General features: G+C 49.8%; 1 long non-coding RNA gene across 6 annotated transcripts in view; it reads right to left on the reverse strand.

Annotated features, from left to right (window-relative positions):
* The window catches only part of LOC134981074 (uncharacterized), a 304398-nt gene extending 287691 nt beyond the window's left edge, over positions 1-16707 (reverse strand). For 2 of the 6 annotated variants that reach the window (XR_010190511.1, XR_010190513.1), the window contains exons 1-2: positions 16152-16696; positions 8757-8816 (exon numbers count right to left, since the gene is read on the reverse strand). This is a non-coding gene — a long non-coding RNA (uncharacterized LOC134981074). Of the gene's footprint in view, positions 1-7080; positions 7376-8756; positions 8817-16151 lie in introns of those variants that run through there. The other 4 variants (XR_010190508.1, XR_010190512.1, XR_010190509.1 and 1 more) reach the window with 4 other exon arrangements.
* Between the last annotated feature and the right edge of the window lie 4014 nt (positions 16708-20721).

Consider the following 20721-nt stretch of genomic DNA (forward strand, 5'->3'; position numbering starts at 1 on the left):
GCGCCGACTTCAGCAACCTGCGGCGTAATGCCGACTTCAGCAACCTGCGGCGTAATGCCGACTTCAGCAACCTGCGGCGTAATGCCGACTTCAGCAACCTGCGGCGTAATGCCGACTTCAGCAGCCTGCGGCCTATCGCCGACTTCAGCAGCCTGCGGCCTATCGCCGACTTCAGCAACCTGCGGCGTAATGCCGACTTCAGCAACCTGCGGCGTAATGCCGACTTCAGCAACCTGCGGCCTAACGCCGACTTCAGCAACCTGCGGCCTAACGCCGACTTCAGCAACCTGCGGCCTAATGCCGACTTCAGATACACACCATTGTGTTGGGCTTCCTTGCCCTGGAGGCCCCCTACCTATGGCTGTCTATCTGGGGGGTAATGGGGCCTTGCGCCCTCTGTTGCTCAGGCCTAGTGCCTGCTTTGCCCCACGGGCCTAGTGCCCGCCTACTGGTGCCCAGGCCGGTGGCCTGACTATCCCCTTGGGCCTAATGCCTGCTCAACGGTGCCACGGGCCAGGAGGGCCCGTCCAGAAATACCCACGGGCCGGGAGGGCCCGACTTTATGCCCACAGGCCGGAAGGGCCTGACTATGCCCACGGGCCTAATGCCCGATCCCTGGTGGTCTAGGGGAGGGGGGGGGGCTTCTGCACTTACGCGTCCAGAGGGCCCCGGCTGGACCAAGCCTGGTCCGGCCACGCCTACCGCGTTGTCTTCGCCGGAGGCGGGATGGCTCCCACCACCTCCGGGCTTCCTGGAGACTTCACCTGGGCAGCGGTGGCCGGTGCAAGCTCTTTTGCGTTGCACACCGCTGGCCCAGGGCTTCCGGCGACTTCACCAACGGGTGTCGGCTCTTTGTACTTCACCCGGCGGGCGGCGGCGTGTCTCAGCTCTTTTGCAACTACCGCCGCCCTCCGGGACTTCCGACGCCGTCTTCTATCTTCAGGAGCTCTTCTCCACTCCTTCTCCGTCCCCGAACAGACTTCCCGCGCCCGGCGCTGGCTAATACAAGCCAGTGCCGGGGGGCGGGGCTATGACGCGGCGAGCCGGGATTGGCTCGCCGCCGCCACTCCTGATTGGCTGCCAGCTCGTGAGCCGTGATTGGCTCGCGACCGGCGCCAAATTCAAAGTGCCGTGCGGCGATTGGCGGGGTCTGCGTCCCGGAGGATGCAGGCCCACCGCCATCACCCGCGTGGAGCGGCGGTGGATATGCGCCGCCGCCCCCACGCCCGCTGCCGAACTCTGCATTGAGCAGGGCAGGTGGAGACCGGACCAGATCCGGTCCCCAGCACCGCCCGAAGCCCGCGCTACCTCCGGCCACTTGGGACGGCGCCGGGCCGTCCCAGGTGAGGAGGGTCGCGCAGGCTAGTAGCAGGGCCAGTGACCGCACAAGTACACTGGCCCTTGCTACAATGACATCATGCTGCTCGCACGCCCACCCGTCACACACGCCCACCTCTCTCCTTCTATTCTATCCCAATGCCAGCCACTGGTGAGGAGCAGCATGCAGCCAGCGTTCCTTTTAGGAAGACAAATTCAATACTGGCAGGCGGTCGGCAGCAGCATTGACACGTCACTCATTTTTCCAGCAGCAGCAGTACTAGTCTGCGTCTGTCAGTGTCAGTGAGAGACTGACTTGTAAGTAAGCTGCTGCAGCTTGCAGGGCAAAGAGAGGGGGAGCCAGACCAGGCTGAGGAGGAGCAGTGTAATTGCAGTGAGTGCCATCAGGGCTTTTTGTTTGGTGCACACCACAACATCTGACAATGCATCTGCATATATCCAGGGTGGATATTTTATATTGCGTTGACCGTCAATAGATGGTGCTAGACACGCCCAAAAGGCGGTGCTAGACAAACCCCTCCAAAAGTGCACCCCCTAATAAAATGTGCTGCGCACGCCTATGATCTCAGTACTAAGTCAAATGAACACATTTAATCAATGAAAAAGACCATGGTATACCAGTAGGCCTTGTAAACATGTGCTAGAGGCTATAACAAATAGGACTACAAAGCAGGATGGAGCTTGGGTTGCAAGTCAAGGCATGGCGGTAATAAAATGAGGACTGTTTATACAAGTGGGGTTCTGGAAAGAGATAGTGTTTACATTTGGCCGGTCACCCCACCATGAAGACCTTTAGTATTTTCTGCCACCCTCGGCTGCCAGGACTCTGGCGCTGACAGGCAGGGAGGAGAGCTGTTTGTTCAAACACCACCAGCTGGGGGCGTATATAGTGAACTCTGACCGAACAAAACCCGGAGACACTACTAGCCCCAGCCAGAGGGGGCAGCCTTCTCCGCTTCCAGCTGTGTGCAGCTACAATCTAGTAACTGTGGTCCGGAGACGTTGGGGGTTTGATAGCACGGGTTTTGAGGCCGCTCTCTAGTGAGAGAGAAGATTGGGTGCTGCAGGATTCTTGGCGATATGTCGTCACTTTATTTAACTTTAAACGAAATTATTCATTTTGGGTAGAACAATCTCCTCACAAATATGTGAGCTGACACTCTATGCCATGCACCATTGGTGTCATTAGCACCAAAGGAAGGGGACCTCAATTTTATAATTAGAATATTTAGCTGTGTTGGGTGCGAAATCCCGGCAGTTCATATCCCGACCAGTGGCGGCTCCAGATGGGGGGGCTGCAGCACAGGCCAAAATTCAAACAGAGGACCACACCAGCTGCCAGTGACCCCCGGCCTGCGATGTTTGCCAGTGTCTGGGGTGGCTCCACTATATGAATTTTGGACTGTGCTTCAGCCCCATCTCTGCAACCACCCCTTATCCCGACAGTCAGGATGACAACAGCTGTATCCAGACGGTAAAAAATCCTGAATGATCCAAGAATTTATTTTAACCTCACCCCTAAAACCCTCCCCCCCCCCCACCCTACCCCCCCCAATGCGCAGCCTAACCCCCCTCTCACTCTGCAGCCTAACTCTAACCCCTTTACTTACCATTGGGAAACATCAGGATTCTGTCCTTCAAGATATCACTGACCGTATTCTGGCTGGCGGGATCATGACCTTTATCCCATTTATTTTTGTTGAAATGTTATTTTATGTCAAGCCTGTAATCCCACCCAGAAAGAAATATACTTAGTGTTCACTCTAGGCTGTTTTAGCAGGGCGCCGCGCCCTGCCCGTTTTTTAACAGGCAAAACCTGCCCTGCTAGAACAGCCGCTCGCTCCCTGCCCTCCCGGCGTGTATAGATGCCGTGCGCATGCGCGCGGCATCCATTCACGCATTGGGAGAGGGCCCCCAACAGTGACGTCGCCGGCCACAGACGCTCTCTATAGTAGCGTTTGTGGGCCGCACCGCCCCCTAAAATGACGGAGGCGTGACCACGCCCCCTAATTTGCGTGGCCGCGCCCCCATTTCGGGCGCGCGCGTGGCTTCGCAGCGCACATGTGCCCCCGAAGTCCGGCGCCCTGCCCCTTTTCACTCCTAGAGTGAACACTATATACTGTACCATATAGATAATTAGAAGGCCATTATTGTTTAGAATTATTTGCCAACCTACAGTAATAAAGAGATACATTAATAAATAATAACAAATTGTATTTATATAGCATTCTTTCTCCAATATAGATGTAACACGTGTTGGATTTTCATCACTTTCAGAATCAGCTACAGAAACTCATGGAACTTTTCAAGGAAGGAGAAGATACAATGTATTCACCAATACACAGCAGCCAGTGAGAGAGAATGGAAACATGTCCATACAGTAACAACATGCACTGACAGACGACCGGTAACATACAGTAGTAACACGTTTCATTCCCCGGGGGGGTCCTGATGTGGAGCGAGTACTGGAGGGGGAGACACAGCACCACTGAGGGCATTCGCTTCTAGGCTTAGGCTGGGTACACACTGTCCGATGTGCACCCGATATATCGTACGAGCTGCCGGCTCGTAGGATATATCGGTAACATCGGACAGTGTGTACGGGTGATATTGTATACGATGCGCTCTCCCGGGGGTCGTATACGACGTCACGTATCTGTTGTTCTGCACTTGAGAGCAGAAGATATGTGATAACCCTGCATGCTCCGGGATGCAATGGGGGGGGGATGAGGTACAACCAATATATCGGAAGTGTATACACAGTGTACGATGTATCGTATGCAATGTCACATCTGCCCGATGTCCTACAGTGTGTACCCAGCCTAAGTGGACAGAGGGAGGGGAAGCGCTGAACGGAGCAGCACTCGTGGCAGAGGTGGCAGGTGAAAGACGACTACAGAGGGCAAGATCACTGGTTGCACAAACCTCCCATCCTCTGTACCAGGGGTTCCCAACCACAGTCCTAAAGACACACTAACAGGCCAGGTTTTAAGGATATCCATACTTGAACACTAGTGACTTAATTAGTACCTCAGTCATTTTTATTTAACAATCTGTTCTCAAGCCTGTATATCACTAAACCTGGACTGTCAGCATGGGAAACACTGTTCTGCTCTGCACCCCGACATACGAGGACAGGCAAAACACATGCTAGAGGGGGCACCATGATACAAGAAACTGTATGTATGTATGTATGTATGTATGTATGTATGTATGTATGTATTAGTGTTCAAGCTAGGCTGTTTCAGTAGGATGCCGCGCCCTGCCCGATTTTGTTAAGGGCAAAACCCGTCCTGCCCTTTCTGCAGCGCCCTGCTATGACAGCCGCCCGCTTCCTACCCTCTCAGCATGTAAAGATGCCGTGCGCATGCACGCGACATCCATTCACGCTGAGAGAGCGCTTGGGGGAAGCCCAGCACCTACACACCCCCAACAGCGACGCGCCGGACGCCCACGCCCCTTTTTTTTACGTCTGTGGGCTGAACCGCCCACTTTTATTACACGTAATGACCCCGCCCCCTATTTTGCATGGCCACGCTCCCTTTTTGGCGCGCGTGCACACGCTTGTGCCCCTCTAGGTCCGGCGCCCTGCCCGGATTCTAGAGTGAACACTAAGTATTATCACTGGTTTATCACCTCCTTATGCCAAGTGCAAGGTGATAAAGGCACCAGCCAATCAGCTCCAATATGTAAATGAACAGTTAGGAGCCGATTGGCTGGTGCATTTATCACCTTGCACTTATCACTGGTTTATCACTTCCTTATGCCTTCTCCAGGATTAATACATCTGCCCCAGTGTATTCAGTCTCCGAGACAAGGGAACATATAGACTCTAATAGACGTTTTTCCCCCAATATATTCTGGTCAATCTCTTTAGAACCTCTTCTTGGGTTCACTGAATATTTTAGTTTATATTGGCTAAACCAGTGAGCCTTTGATGAGCCATCCTGTCCACTGTTTTCTATTCTTCAATGTCTGCGTCTGCCTCAATTCTCAGGGGCTGATGCAGGGTTGAGCGCAACTCAGCTTTGCCGACATAATGTGTGTGTTTTCGTGCTGGCCGCGTTCCGGTGCAAAGCAAATGCAACTAAACGCAATGCAGAGTCCTGCGCAAGCCAGTCGCACATCCAGTGTTGGATGAGACGCGAAAGCAGACATTCTGATTAAACTGATATACGGCATGGCTATATTCAGCTGTATCTGCATGTGATCAATGGGTTGACAAAACGGATCCTGGGTACACATTAGAATGAGGTCGTTAGCGTTCTCGCACGGTTGGCCGTGCCGCAGGGCTGACAGGGCGATGTCACTAGTGACTGCGAGCACCCGCATATAGGGCCTAATTCAGTAAGGATTGCAAATTCTGTTTTCTAGCAGAATTTGCAATCCTTTAACTCGCATGCTGGTGGCCCCCCATAGAAGGGCAAGGCGTGATTGCCATTTCAGTGTGATTGCAGAAATTATGGAAGCCTCCCCCCCACCATTTTTAAGATCAGAGCAGCTGCCCCAATAATGTAGACACGCCCCCCGTTTTCCTGCCACTGCAACGTTCCATCGCCGCCCCTTCCATCCCCCCCCCTCCCCCCTACAGTTGGATCGCGAATTGCAATCCAACCTGAGTTAGCCCCTCTGGGCATACACACTGAGCGATATGCCTGATATGTCGTTCCGATTCCCCCAGAAACGACTTTATCGGGCAAATATCGCTCCAGTGTGTACTGGGTGGCTTTAATCAGAACCCTAGTCTCCTAGATATACATCTACAGAGGTTTCTGTTCCATACTGTGAGGATACAGCATCTGTGTATAGCATCTTTCCTTTGTAGCTGAATAGACGTCCTCTGCAACGCACAGAAACAGAAGTGGCAGAACTTAGGTACAAGGGCCCTCATTCCGAGTTGTTCGCTCGCAAGCTGCTTTTAGCAGCTTTGCACACGCTAAGCCGCCGCCTACTGAGAGTGAATCTTAGCTTATCAAAATTGCGAACGAAAGATTAGCAAAATTGCGAATAGACACTTCTTAGCAGTTTCTGAGTAGCTCCACACTTACTCGGCAACTGCGATCAGTTCAGTCAGTTTCGTTGCTGGTTTGACGTCACAAACACACCCAGCGTTCGCCCAGACACTCCTCCGTTTCTCCAGCCACTCCCGCGTTTTTCCCAGAAACGGTAGCGTTTTTTCGCACACACCCATAAAACGGCCAGTTTCCGCCCAGAAACACCCACTTCCTGTCAATCACATTACGATCACCAGAACGTAGACAAAACCTCGTAATGCCGTGAGTAAAATACCTAACTGCATAGCAAATTTACTTGGCGCAGTCGCACTGCGGACATTGCGCATACGCATTAGCGACTAATCGCTCCGTTTGCGACAAAAAAATAACGAGCGAACAACTCGGAATGACCACCAAGGTTCTGAAAATTAGAACAATCTTAGGACTAGAATATACTCCAGACATTAGCAGCTCAGAAATAACAAAACATCCTAACAGATAATAACTTAAAACTAACGCAAATAAAACAAACTCAAGACTAATTGAAATAATGCGATAAGAACCCAGTTTTCCTCACTTCCACTTTCATATCCTGCTCCGTCTTATAACCCCCCCACCCCAGCCCCCCCATGCCCCCAATGGCAGCTGAAACACTTAGCGATTATCCCCCCTCAAGCTTCATTTATCACACCTAGAGATTCTCGGCCACGAGGAAGGGGTTAAAAAGACATCATTTTCCAATCCTTCCTTGTGGTTAAGCCAATGTTATTGGGCCCTGCGCCAGGCTTCCAGATTTATTGGGAATAGGGAGGGCATATTTAATTACATATGATTTATAAGGTGAGGACGGAGTAGAGGTTTGTCATATATGGATGTTGTGCAGGGAGCGCGGGGCTGTATATCCTGAAGATTGATGTGCAGGTGGCCCCGTAAGCTTGTGTTTTCTGCATGTACGATCAGAGTAATCTGCCGGACATCTGGAGGACTTCTCCACAGGGACCACACAACATTCTGCACCATGCCACCGTACGTCAGGAACATCACTGACATAAGGATATATGAAGAGGTTAGAGCAAACTGTGACATATCTAACATGTACGTGTGGAGCACTAGACCTTGAAAATGCCCGGGAAGTACAATATGTATGTAATAGTAATGCAATGTGTGATAAAAATGACCCTGATATCACACCACTGCAGGGTTCCCAGTTTCTGATCATTGAGACTCCACTGGTGGATATCATTGTATGATTGCATAAAGTGTACCTGATAAATACCCTTGGGGAGTACACGCCATGGCTGCAAATCAGAAAGACTTTTGCTATGGGCGCTAACAATTATACACAGCCAATCTATTTATATCTGGCAAATAAAAGTATGGGGATTTTGTTCAGATTTTGATCAAAACATTTAAGTGTGCAGCCCGTCTTCAAGAGACCCCAATAGTCTGTAAGCTTCTACACCAGCACATATGCCTAACACACCATTAGAAAGCACTCACCTCTCAGATACAGAGGCCATGGCTGCAATACAAGTGATTACCTTGTATGGATCATTCCCGCACCCCTGTACATTCAGCTTCCACCAGCGGACATTGGTGTCAAGACTGCCCAAACCAAAGCCAACACTTATCATAGGCGAAAGCATTTCCCACACAGTCTACTATCCCCACTTACCTTCTCGCAGTCTACCTTACTGTCTCCTCTCTAACACGTAGAGGCAAAGTAAAAAGCACAGTGTTCATTCTAGCACCCTGCACCTTTCAAATCCTCTGCAGTTCTCTTTCCTGCCTGGGGTGTCACTCTCTGCTGTGGTGCTTCTCAGCACACTGATCTGTAACTCAGTGCTGTGATACAGACCTGTGTGTGCTGAGAAGCACCAGAGCAGAGAGTGACACTCCAGGCAGGAAAGAGGAACTGCACAGGATTTGAAAGGTGCAGGGTGCTAGAATGAACACTAAGCACATACAGTATATTTAGCCATTGATTAATCATGATCATCACCTCAACAAGGCCCGTGTGCAACAAAATATTCCTCGCATCCCCCAAAAACTGGGCACTTGCCCTTAATCTTACCACAGTGCTATATCACTATTTACAGTTCTGCCCTCTTCCTTACGCATTCTGTAAAAACAATTTCTACAAACTCCCAGGTCTTTCCCACTAATCACCTGAACTATTGGGAGATATGCGCCAGACTCATAATAAACTGGGCAAATACAATTACAGGTAATGTACAACATTTAATGGAACTGGAATCCACAATTGTCTGGAGGCATTAACTATATAAATGTACTTTGTCCGAGATGCACAGGCTCAATGGCTAATTACAATCTCAGATAAATCTAGTCAGGGTCACTGAAGCAAACGTTAACCCCTAATAGTAAAATCCAACACTGCAGAGAGTCACAATAAATGAGACTTACCGACAGGAGGACAGCGGGGGGTGCAGTCACGTGAGCGGAGATGTCGCAGCGTACGAGGGGCTGTGAAACAAAAACACATCAATCTCAGCTCTCTTGTCGGGCGGGGGGAAAATTTCTACCTATGTATAAAAGCAGCACAATACTACATACATGTGTAATTACATGTAAAGCTGGGTAGACCCTAGACGACGTGATGCTCAACCCGACACACTACACACTGTACAATCTTACAAAAGCTCTAACAATATCGCACATCATTTGGTCTTCGGTATATGTATATAGGGGGTAATTCAGACCTGATCGCAGCAGCAAATTTATTAGCAGTTGGGCAAAACCATCTGCACTGCAGGGGGGCAGGTGTAACATGTGCAGAGAGGGTTAGATTTGAGTGGGTTATTTTGTTTCTGTGCAGGGTAAATACTGGCTGCTTTATTTTTACACTGCAATTTAGATTTCAGTTTGAACACACCCCACCCAAATCTAACTCTCTCTGCACATGTTAAATCTGCCCCCCCCCCCCCTCCCTGCTGTGCACATGGTTTTGCCCAACTGCTAACAAATTAGCTGCTACAATCAGGTCTGAATTACCCCCATATAGCGGGTAGTGTGCACACACTGAACAATTTGCTCAAAATCATTCACGATATCATCAGATTGACCTGCATGCACGGCGAACAACTCACAGGAGCGCGCGATAGTGTGTACACACTGGATGATGTGAACGATTTGTAATTTTAACAGAAACACCGAATTTTATGGAAGATAAGAAACAATTGGCCCATCTAGTCTGCCCTAAACACATATACATATGGAGCCACGCTAATCGTGGCTCCGTCTGTGCCTAGGCGCGCCCGTCCTGACCGAGAGCGTCTCCGCCCGGCCGGGTGTGCGCCCGTGATGGAGACGCACCCCATTCACTACGCTGATGGATCGCATAGTCACGCAGGGAGTGCACACCTACGACGGAGCCGCCTCAGATGAGCATGGCTCCATCTGTACACTAGGGTTAATTTTTTTTGTGTGAGTCAATTAACCTACCAGTATATATTTTAGAATTGTGGGAGGAAACTGGAGTACCCGGAGGAAACCCACACAAGCAGGGGAGAATATACAAACTCCACACAGTTCGGGCAATGGTGGGAATTGAACCCATGACCTCAGTGCTGTGAGGAAGTAATGCTAACCATTACACCATCCGTACTGTACATAAACGATACAGCATTTCTCCATGCAGACAGGCAGGATTGAGGACATGCTGAGGCTTGTAGTTCCACAAGGACCCAGAGAGATGTACTTGGCACCTGTGTGCAACAGCCCAAGCAGCGTTGTGTCATGCTATCAGCGCCTACCTAGCAAGGAAAGGGTAAAAGCAGCTTTGTGCTGGATGTGGTGACGTGAGGACTTAGTATCAGACTGCCAAGAGCTCTAATTTACCGCTCACACATCACTGAGTGTTGAATGCAACATAATGACACTTTAATAGACCGAGCATGATCAAATACCAGCAGCAAGCATTCTGGGTAATGACCCAGACCAAACGAGCTTGGTAATGGCTTTTCCTTATCTATTTACCTGTGCCCACACCAACACAAATACAACAACGCACAGTGCGGGATGAGGTCGTTTGGGATTCAGCAAGAGGCTTAAATCACCCAGACACCTTCATTACATGCGTGTCAGGTGGCAAAGGGGGGCTAAGAAATATGGCTTCTCAGTATTATCTTAAACACAAAAAAAAAAAAAAAAATTCCTTGCAGCAGCATTTCAGTCACCAAACAAAATACGACCTCCGCCTCTGAACGTGAGGACACAGAAGCCCGTGCGGAGATCTTTCCACAATCGCCCCCCAACGTTCCACGATTGGTGAAGCTTACAAACACCAGGGTGACGACTTACAGCTCAGCCACAAATGGGCTGCTTTATAGTGCACCAAAGACGCTATGTACAAAACATGTAATAGGAGCACAAATGGGATTTGCGAACCATACCTGCGGTACCGCCAAACCAAGTGGGGACAGGTTCTATGTGTAATCCAACCAATGCATCCGATGGGCAGCATGGTGAACCGTCTGGATGGGTTTTGGGTGCGTCACTCCATTATAGACATCCTCCCGCCAGCTTTGCTAGAGGATTTGAAAGCACCAATTATATGAATTGTCCAATTCACTGACGGAATTTAGTAGATATCTTCTCTCCTCTGGTCCGATTCAATTAAGTGTGATATGAATAGGAGGTCCTGGAGCTATTCAATTGACTGTGCAGATATGTTGGAGAATGCCTGTTCTTGCGCCTTAAACCGGGTGTTTAGTCGCAAGAACGGGCATTCTCCGACTTAAGTGCCTGCTGTGATGCGGTTTGCGCAGTGATAAAGGCAGAAAACAGTATCGCAGCCCAAGTTTAGTCTGGTTTCTGCTCGCACCCCAGGAGGGGTGTGAAAAGAAATCCTCTGGTCAGACATAACAGCGTGCTCAATTGAATAACTCCGGGACTTCCTATTCATATCGCTCTGAATTGAATGCCCTTCTGAAGTAGTTGTTGCTTACATCTGGTACTGTACATAGAGTAAGACTAAGTAATGTCAACAACAATGGCAATCTGAATGTTACCCTTCTGCCTGTTTACTGGATAACTGCATACAGATGCGTCCTCATACATCCTAGTGGGAACACTACTTAGACATGTTGGTGGAGCGTACATTGGCCCTCATTCCGAGTTGTTCGCTCGCAAGCTGCTTTTAGCAGCTTTGCACACGCTAAGCCGCCGCCTACTGGGAGTGAATCTTAGCTTATCAAAATTGCGAACGAAAGATTAGCAAAATTCCGAATAGACACTTCTTAGCAGTTTCTGAGTAGCTCCCCACTTACTCGGCAACTGCGATCAGTTCAGTCAGTTTCGTTCCTGGTTTGACGTCACAAACACACCCAGCGTTCGGCCAGACACTCCTCCGTTTCTCCAGCCACTCCCGCGTTTTTCCCAGAAACGGTAGCGTTTTTTCGCACACACCCATAAAACGGCCAGTTTCCGCCCAGAAACAGCCACTTCCTGTCAATCACATTACGATCACCAGAACGAAGAAAAAACCTCGTAATGCCGTGAGTAAAATACCTAACTGCATAGCAAATTTACTTGGCGCAGTCACACTGCGGACATTGCGCATACGCATTAGCGACTAATCGCTCCGTTGCGACAAAAAAATAACGAGCGAACAACTCGGAATGACCACCATTATGTTTTCGCACTGTTCTGAGCACACGCAATTGCATCTGCCCATATGTATCTTTTGCACCTTATACAGGGTGGGTGTGAGTGTGCAATGATGATGGTGACGAATAGCAATCCAAGCATGCACACAGGGACCGGTGCACCACAAGATGCGCCCAACTCTGTATGCAGAGGAATATACACTTTCTTCCTGTGCACGCAATTTTGGTGCAACAACCGCCCGACTTACTTTCAGCTCTGCGTCAGGCTCAACACCTGTCTGCATACTGTATATCCCCTCCCGCCATTCTGCGGAAACATGGTTTTTAGCCAAAGTGTAAACTGCACGTTTCAACTGGATTGATTTCTAACTGTATGTGCAGCTATTCATACATGTCAGACACGTGTGTCACAGGGACAGGGAATAGGACTGCTGGAAACAAGCCATGAGATACTGGAAGTACAATACATGTAGACATACAGTGTGGTGGCCGCTCTGTACCTTCATGGATCAGGCACTATGCCAAGGACAACTTTAAGGCTCATCTGTGACAGAGGCCTATGGCTGTCATTATTGGTCGGATGGCAGAGGAAAGTGTAACATGTCATAAGTTATTGCCCTTCATCAGCCTGGCATGCAGTGGCCCCTCCGTCAGCCTGGCACGCAGCAGTCCCTTCGTCAGCCTGGCACGCAGCGGCCCCTTCGTCAGCCTGGCACGCAGCGGCCCCTTCGTCAGCCTGGCACGCAGCGGCCCCTTCGTCAGCCTGGCACGCAGCGGCCCCTTCATTCAGCCTGGCACGCAGCGGCCCCTTCATTCAGCCTGGCACGCAGCGGCCCCTTCATTCAGCCTGGCACGCAGCGGCCCCTTCGTCAGCCTGGCTCGCAGCGGCCCCTTCATCAGCCTGGCTCGCAGCGGCCCCTTCATCAGCCTGGCACGCAGTGTCCCCGTCATCAGCCTGGTACGCAGTGGTCCCTTCATCAGCCTGGTATGCGCTGTTCCGGTCTCCATCCGTCATGGCGGACAAAAACGTTTAGACTGAAAGAAGGCCTAAGTAACTGTGATCTGACTAGAGTCACTCAGCGGCCATACACAGGACGGAGGAAAGACGGCAATGACAGATGCCTGCCCACGGAGGAGACATCCCCGGCCAGAGGAAATTACTGGGTTGCGGCCTCTCTAAATTGGGGACCAGTTGTGCCTTCACTCTCCAGCCATGAGGGACTTCAAAGGCCAGCAAAAATCTGCTTCTCATTTATGTTTCCTATGTCTCCATCTCTCATGGTCACAGAAATAAGCTTTAATCCCCCAGTCTCTCTCGTTTCACTTGACCTCTGCTCTTTGCACTAGTAATGACACCCATGAAACAATCAGGAACAGCCATCCATCTTATCCAGCTCTGCAACACAAAGACAGGGATATCTCGCAGACACTTTAGTTATTTTCTAGCTCCAGGTACACCAGTTCCACAACAACAGGGAGTAAAGGGGGCACGTGACCTCAATTCCCCAGTCCTATCTCCCAGTGCCTGGTGCTGGTGAGCACTACAACACCTCCACCAACACTCCAGGAGCCCTGCAAGGCTTCTTACAGTCTGCCTAGTAACCCTGAGTACTAATCCAATAACACTGTCCATATAATACCGCTGTGGTGCCACAGTACACTGGATTTCTACCTAATTCAGTGAACACTGTTCCAATCCAGGTCAGACACTTTTCACACTGTAGCTTCGACTCGGGTTATTCCTGGATCGGTGCCGTTTACACAGCACACGGCTGCAGTCTCTCTCTTCTGCCTTCATCTCCAAGCACCAGGAAATCCAGATCTCCCCAGGATTGGGTCAAAACTGCGGAACCCGAAACGCCAGCCTGGTAATCTGCAGCTGGGTGGGGGTCATGTCCATGAGGGTGTCTGTCACAGCTGTCACCGGGGAGACAGGCAGGGAGGGATTGCAGAAATCCCAGCATGAAGCGGGGATGGGGTAAAAACCGTAACGCTCCGGACCGTACGGGGAGGCTGTAATCTCTCCATCCCCGGTTAAAGCTGTCACAGACAACGTTCCGGTTTTTTTACCCATTCCCCAGGCTGTAAATGGTCACGAGGACAGATGATCTAGGTTACCCGTCTACACTGCCCCTTAACCCGGACTGTATTCACAGACCACTGGACCCAGGTTTTGGGGTTTTTTTTTGTTTTGTTTTTATGAGGGGGAAGGGGAGGGGGGGGGGTCATCTCCACTGAGCCATGTCCCAGGTTATCACAGCAATAACCTAAGTTTTAGCGGCAGTGGTACAGGGGTATAAATTACAGCAGAGTATGGTGTGCATTAAAGTGACCACTGCACAAATACATCCCCAGCACTGTGACTCTGTAAGTCAGGTTTGCACATCAGTGGGGCAGATGTATTAACCTGGAGAAGGCATAAGGAAGTGATAAGCCAGTGATATGTGCAAGGTGATAAAGGCACCAGCCAATTAGCTCCAAGATGTAAATTAACAGTTAGGATCTGATTGGCTGGTGCATTTATCACCTTGCACATATCACTGGTTTATCACTTCCTTATGCCTTCTCCAGGTTAATACATCTGCCCCAGTGTTTGGCAAATCTTTGCATGACTGTACAGCATTCATATATGCTGCAGACAGTGCTGCGGCACTGATTGTGCATTCACAATTCCATTGCATTTTCCGTCATGAAACTTGACTGTTAACAAGGCACTCGTGGGTGGAGTATCGAAAAGGCAAGTGTCCCCGTCACCACAATTACGCCATTTTCTAGTTGAGTATTTTACTCTATTATCAAAGCTCCTTAGGTAAGTGCACATGTACTGTAATTTGTCCCACTCCTATTCTTAATGACAGATATTGTAATTTAATTATGAATCTCTTTGCAAATAAGCATTGGGAGGGGGAGGGGGGACCTAGGGATGTGCTAAATGTCACTATTGACATTAAATATCTGCACAACAGGATCAGAGGCAAGTCTGCAACTGCACCGAGCCGGTGTGACAATCCCACAGAATCACCACGCACAGGAATTCCAGACTGCAAGTCTGGACACTTCCATCAGCCCGCAGAGGGGCTTGATGACATTTCCCCAGTAATCATGTCTGGAACATGATTTAGTGTATATCCTCGGAACCCAGGTGTGATGGAAATGTTGGGGAGCTCGGTAATTATTAACAATACCACAAACATATATTGGCCCCAAACAGACACATTTCCTCAATGAGCTGAGAGCATGTAACGCAGTTTCCAAATATTCCCTGTAAAAGCGCTGCGGAATATGTATAGCGCTATATAATCTATTGCACTGTTTATATCGCCGATACTACTGTGCAATGATGGCGGCTTACACATGAGCACGGATATGGGGAGTTTAAAACGCAGAGATGCGTTAATTTCTGAGCATAAATTGCGGCCATCTTTTACTCCGGCCCAACGGGTCTAGGATAGGGATAGGAGACATTACAGCATCATTGTGTCACTCCCATATGCTCCAATAATACTGCACCTAAGCGTTTCCCAGGGAAGGGGGTATTGAGGAGTAGCTGCACCACTACTCGCACCCAGCACAACATTAAACACAATCGGGGTAATTCAACTGTGTTCACCGGCGGCTGTGGCAGCTGTCACTGCCGGGCGCCCAGTGGAGCAATTCAATTGTTGCTCTTTACAGACGCGAACAGCTGCCGACATCAGCATTTCTGCTCTATGCCGTCTGAGTTAGCAAACGGAAATGAGCGAAAAGTGACCTGCCTGGGCACCCACATGGCCCTATTCACTATTAGTATATCTTACTAGTGTTTTGCGTCGTGCCCCGAACTTTATATATGCACTGTACATAAATACACAAAAGCATAATAGCACACCTGGCACACTATACCCAGCAAACGACCAGCACATATCATATACGGCATCACGGTGGAAGCCAATGGAGGCGAGATATAGTAATGAATGAATATATATATATATATATATATATATATATATATATATATATATATATATATATATATACACACACACATATACATACACACACACACTGTACAAAAACACACAATAGCATGCCTGGCATATTATAGCCAGCAAGTAACCAGCACATATCATATAAAGCCAATGGAGGTGATTTTATATATATATATATATATATATATATATATATATTATTAACACACACACAGATATCATACCTGGCATATTATACCCATCATATATGGGATCTCTTTAGTCCTGCTGTTACTACAACCACCATGAGATGAGGGTTTCTAGGAGCTGTAGGACTACAAGACCCAGCATGCCATGTCAGCAGCAGAGTCTCATGAAATACGGGAGAAACTACAAAGACGCATAGCTGATATGGGGTCTCTTCCTGACAGGCGTGCTGGGCCTTGTAGTTCCTCGCCTGCGGCCTACCTCTGAGGTAACGAATGCGGCATGATACATCCTCCTCACTGGCTATCTGAGCTGCCCGAGGCCGCCATGTGGGTGTCACCGCAGGCTGCGGCTCCGCCTGGGGGGGGAGGTGTCGGCGGGTAGTGAGGAGAGTTACCCGGTCACACCCGACACGTCGTCACAGGGTCCGGTCACGTTATACTGCAGGGGTCCGTCCCGGTTTGTCAGTTCCGACGGCGACCCCTGCCTGCATCCCAGGACCCCCGCCTCAGGAATCCGGACACCCCCTCCCCGGCCTACACCCCATTAATCCGCCCAATGCCCACCTCAGGAACGGCCCAACTTCCACCCCTGCCAGCACCCCAGGACCCTCAACTCCCACCTCTTGAATCTGGACACCTCCCCCTATGCCCCATTAACCCACCCAACGCCCACCTCAGTAACTACCAATTTCCACCCCTGCCTGCAACCCAGGACCCTCAACTCCTAGGCATCTGGACTCCAACACCCCCCCCCCCCCCCCCCCCCCCCCCCCCCACACACACACACACACACACACACACACACACACCCGAGGAGCCTCAACTGCCACCTCAGGAATTCCGGACACCACCCATCCCTCCTACACCCCAGTAACTCGCCCAACACCCACCTCAGGAACCCCATCTCCCACCCCCTGGCCTGCAATCCAGCATCCCCAACTACCACTCCCTACCTGCATCCCAGAACCTCAACTCCAACCATCAGCCTGTAACCCAGTATCCCCAACTACCACTCCAGACCTGCACCCCACAATCTCAACTCCCACCCCAAGCTTGCACCCAGTACCCTTAACTCCCCCCTCAGGAATCTGGACACCTCATGAACCCCCAACTCCTCCCGTCCCCTGCCTGCACCCCATGACTCTCAACTCCTACCTCAGGAATCCGGACTCCAACCCCCCCCCCTCCCTTCCTTCACTCTCCCATCTACACCGGAGGAACCTCAACTGCCACCTCAGGAATTCCGGACACCCCCCACCCCTTCTGCGGCCTACACCCAGGTAACTCGCCCAACACCCACCTCAGGAACCCCAACTCCCACCCCCTAGCCTGCAATCCAATATCCCCAACTACCACTCCCGACCTGCACCCCAGAACCTCATCTCCCACCTCAGGAACTCCAACCCCCATACTGCAACGCAGGATCCCAAACTCTCACCCCAGGAACCCTAAGACCCACCCCTGGCCTGCACTTTAGGAACCTCAATTCCCACACCCTAGCCTGCATTCCTGGATCCCATCTCGCTAACACCTCAGGAACCCCAACTCCAACCACCGGCCTGTAACCCAGTATCCACAGCTACCATTCCCGACCTGCACCCCAGAACCACAACTCCCACCTAGGGAAGCCAGACTCCCACCCCCGGGATTCCCAACTCCAATCCCCAGCTTGCACTCCAGGATCCCCAACTCCCACCCTCACATTGCATTGAACCCAACTGCGACCCCCGGGCTGTATGCCAGGATGCCAGCTCCCCAAGGAAGTGCATGGGTAAGTGTATAGAAATCATCCCTTTCCGCTCCTTATATAGAATAATATCTGGTTGTTTTTATCCTCTCAGCTTTTTAGGTTGATATTTTCTGAGAAGAATTTAAAATGCAAAAAAAAGAAAAAAAGATAACTACAAAAATATAAGAGTGATGGGGATGCACCCTTGAGTAAGTTGATGCCCCAACTCCGCAGCAGGGTTTCACAGGAAACAATTATAAACTATACTTGCCTACTTTAATAAGTTCCTCTCCGTGTATTGATTAAATGTCGGTGGGGTAGGGTGCCTCAGAGTCACTTCAGCACCCTCATGACATTCGGGAGTCTCGCAGACATTCCTGGGCAAGTAGGCAATTGTGGTTTGCCGTGTGAGACACAATGGCAGATTAGTCTACTGTAAAGTTCGGCTTGAAGAGGTTCCAGCATAGACAGAATGGCGAGAATGCCATCCTGCATTCCAGTTCAGCTCACTACTCGCACTCACCAATTGCCTTGGTCCATTATAGCAGTGAGGAAAGGTGATCAGGTCACATGAATCAACCTTCACCATGTTCTTGAGAAACCTAAAAGTGCGCTAGTTATGCCAACCTATACTCCTAAGCGATTATTTTGAAGTATGAAGGGTTCTGGAGGTTCCATCATCTGAGGCCATTCCTTTTAGAAGACAAGGTCAAAGCTAATCTTTACTTATTGGTCCCACGTAGTCATCGTTACCCAAGTTTTAGCATATCTTTGCCACCTGCGTGTCCTCCAGGATGACCATACCCTTATCCGCAGTGCACGTGTCATCACCCTATAGTTTGACGAGTACGACCCTCGATGTAATACATATGTCATAGCCATCTCGGTCATCCACTGCAACACAGTCATGTGTAGGCCATACTGGAACAACGCCTTGTTCACCACCATCGTCAGGCCATCCCTGTGGAAGATTGATGCTACATCCTCTTCGTATAGGACCTGATTCATGTTTGTTAGTAAAGCAAAAAAAGCAAGCAATTGGACAAAACCATATTGCACTGCAGGTGGGGCTGATGTAACACGTGCAGAGAGATTTAGATTTGGGTGGGGTGTGTTCAAACTTGAGTCTAAATTGCAGAGTAAAAACAAAGCTGTCTAACATTTGTGGGCTGCATGCAAGAGCAGCCTGTATTTACCCTGCACAGAAACTATATAACCCACCCATTTTTAACTCCCTTTGCACATGTTACATCTGCACCACATGGTTTTGCCCGGTTGCTTGCTTTTTGTGCTTTGCTTACATACATGAATCAGGTCCATCATTCCAGACATTGATGGAGCTTAATACCAAAGTGCATATAAGGAGACACAATGTCCAAATCAGTGACTGTATATTGATGTGTCCATATTTTTTTTGTCTAATATCCGTTTCAGCCCGTATAACCACAACCTTTGAACGGTCTATACTGTGCAGATAATCAGCAACATTTTAGAAACCAGCTTTGCATGTACTGTAGATATTTTAGGTGCTCTGTACAGGTTGGTATCGGGATGGCGGCGGTCAGAATACCAACAGCGGCATTCCGACTCCTATTCGGTAAGTATGCTGACCTGCGATCCGCTTGGGTATCGGGAAAATTTAACTTGTCAAAAATCCCTGATTTCCCAATCTCGACCATTTTCGGTTGGGATCGGGCAATCGGGATTTTTAAACATATTTAATATTCCCGATTTTCCGACTCAGCCATTGGGAAATCTGCAAATAGCAGCAGTATCTGGCTGATGTACAGGGGCCTTAATATAAATGTTCTGCAAATACACAAGTAGAAGGTTGAGTTTGATTGGATGGTGATGACGCTGAGTGAGGACAGCGCAGTCACACAGTCTATGTAGCAGGTTAGTGTGTGATTGGATGGTGATGTCACAGAGTGAGGACAGTGCATTCACACAGTCTTTGTAGCAGGTTACTGTGTGATTGGATGGTGATGTCAGCGAGTGAGCCCAGTGCAGTCACACAGCGTGTATGTAGCAGGTTAGTGCGTGGTTGGGTGGAGATGTCAGGGGGCCTAATTCAGACCTGATTGCAGCAGCAAATTTGTTCTGTAATGGGCAAAACCATGTGCACTGCGGGGGGGGGGGGGGGGGCAGATAAAACGTGCTGAGAGAGTTATGCGCCCTACACACTGGGCAATAACACTGCAAGATATGAACAATCTCGTTCATTAATGAACGAGACCCCGTTTATATCTGTCAGTGTGGAGGCACCAGCGATGACCGATGCGCGGCCCCGCGCTCGTTCATCGCTGGTGCCCCGTCGCTTGTGCATGCAGGCCAATATGGACGATCTTGTCCATATTTGCCTGCATTGCTATGGAGCCGAGTGACGGGGGGAGTGAAGAAATTTCACTCCCCCCGTCACTGCCCCACCGCCGCCGGGTCGCCCGTCTGCCGTATCGGCGGTCGGGCAGCTCGGCGGCGTATCGCTCTGTCTGTAGGGCCCATTAGAGTTGGGTGGGCTGTGTTCAAACTGAAATATAAATTACAGTGTAAAAATACAGCAGCCAGTATTTACCCTGCACAGAAATATATATAACCCACCCAAATCTAACTCTCTGCACATGTTATATCTGTCCCGCTCCCTGCAGTGCACATGGTTTTGCCCATTAGAGAACAGATTTTCTGCTGCGATCAAGTCTGCATTAGGCCCATGGTGAGCACAATGCAAACACAAGAGTCTGTGTATAGGTTATTGTGTGATTGGACGGTGATGTCACAGAGTGAGCACAGTGCAGTCACACAGCGTGTATGTAGCAGGTTAGTTTGTGATTGGACGGTGATGTCACAGAGTGAGCGCAGTGCAGTCACACAGCGTGTATG

Source organism: Pseudophryne corroboree, chromosome 12 (genome assembly GCF_028390025.1).
Source record: "Pseudophryne corroboree isolate aPseCor3 chromosome 12, aPseCor3.hap2, whole genome shotgun sequence".
NCBI classification, from domain to species: Eukaryota; Metazoa; Chordata; class Amphibia; order Anura; family Myobatrachidae; genus Pseudophryne; species Pseudophryne corroboree.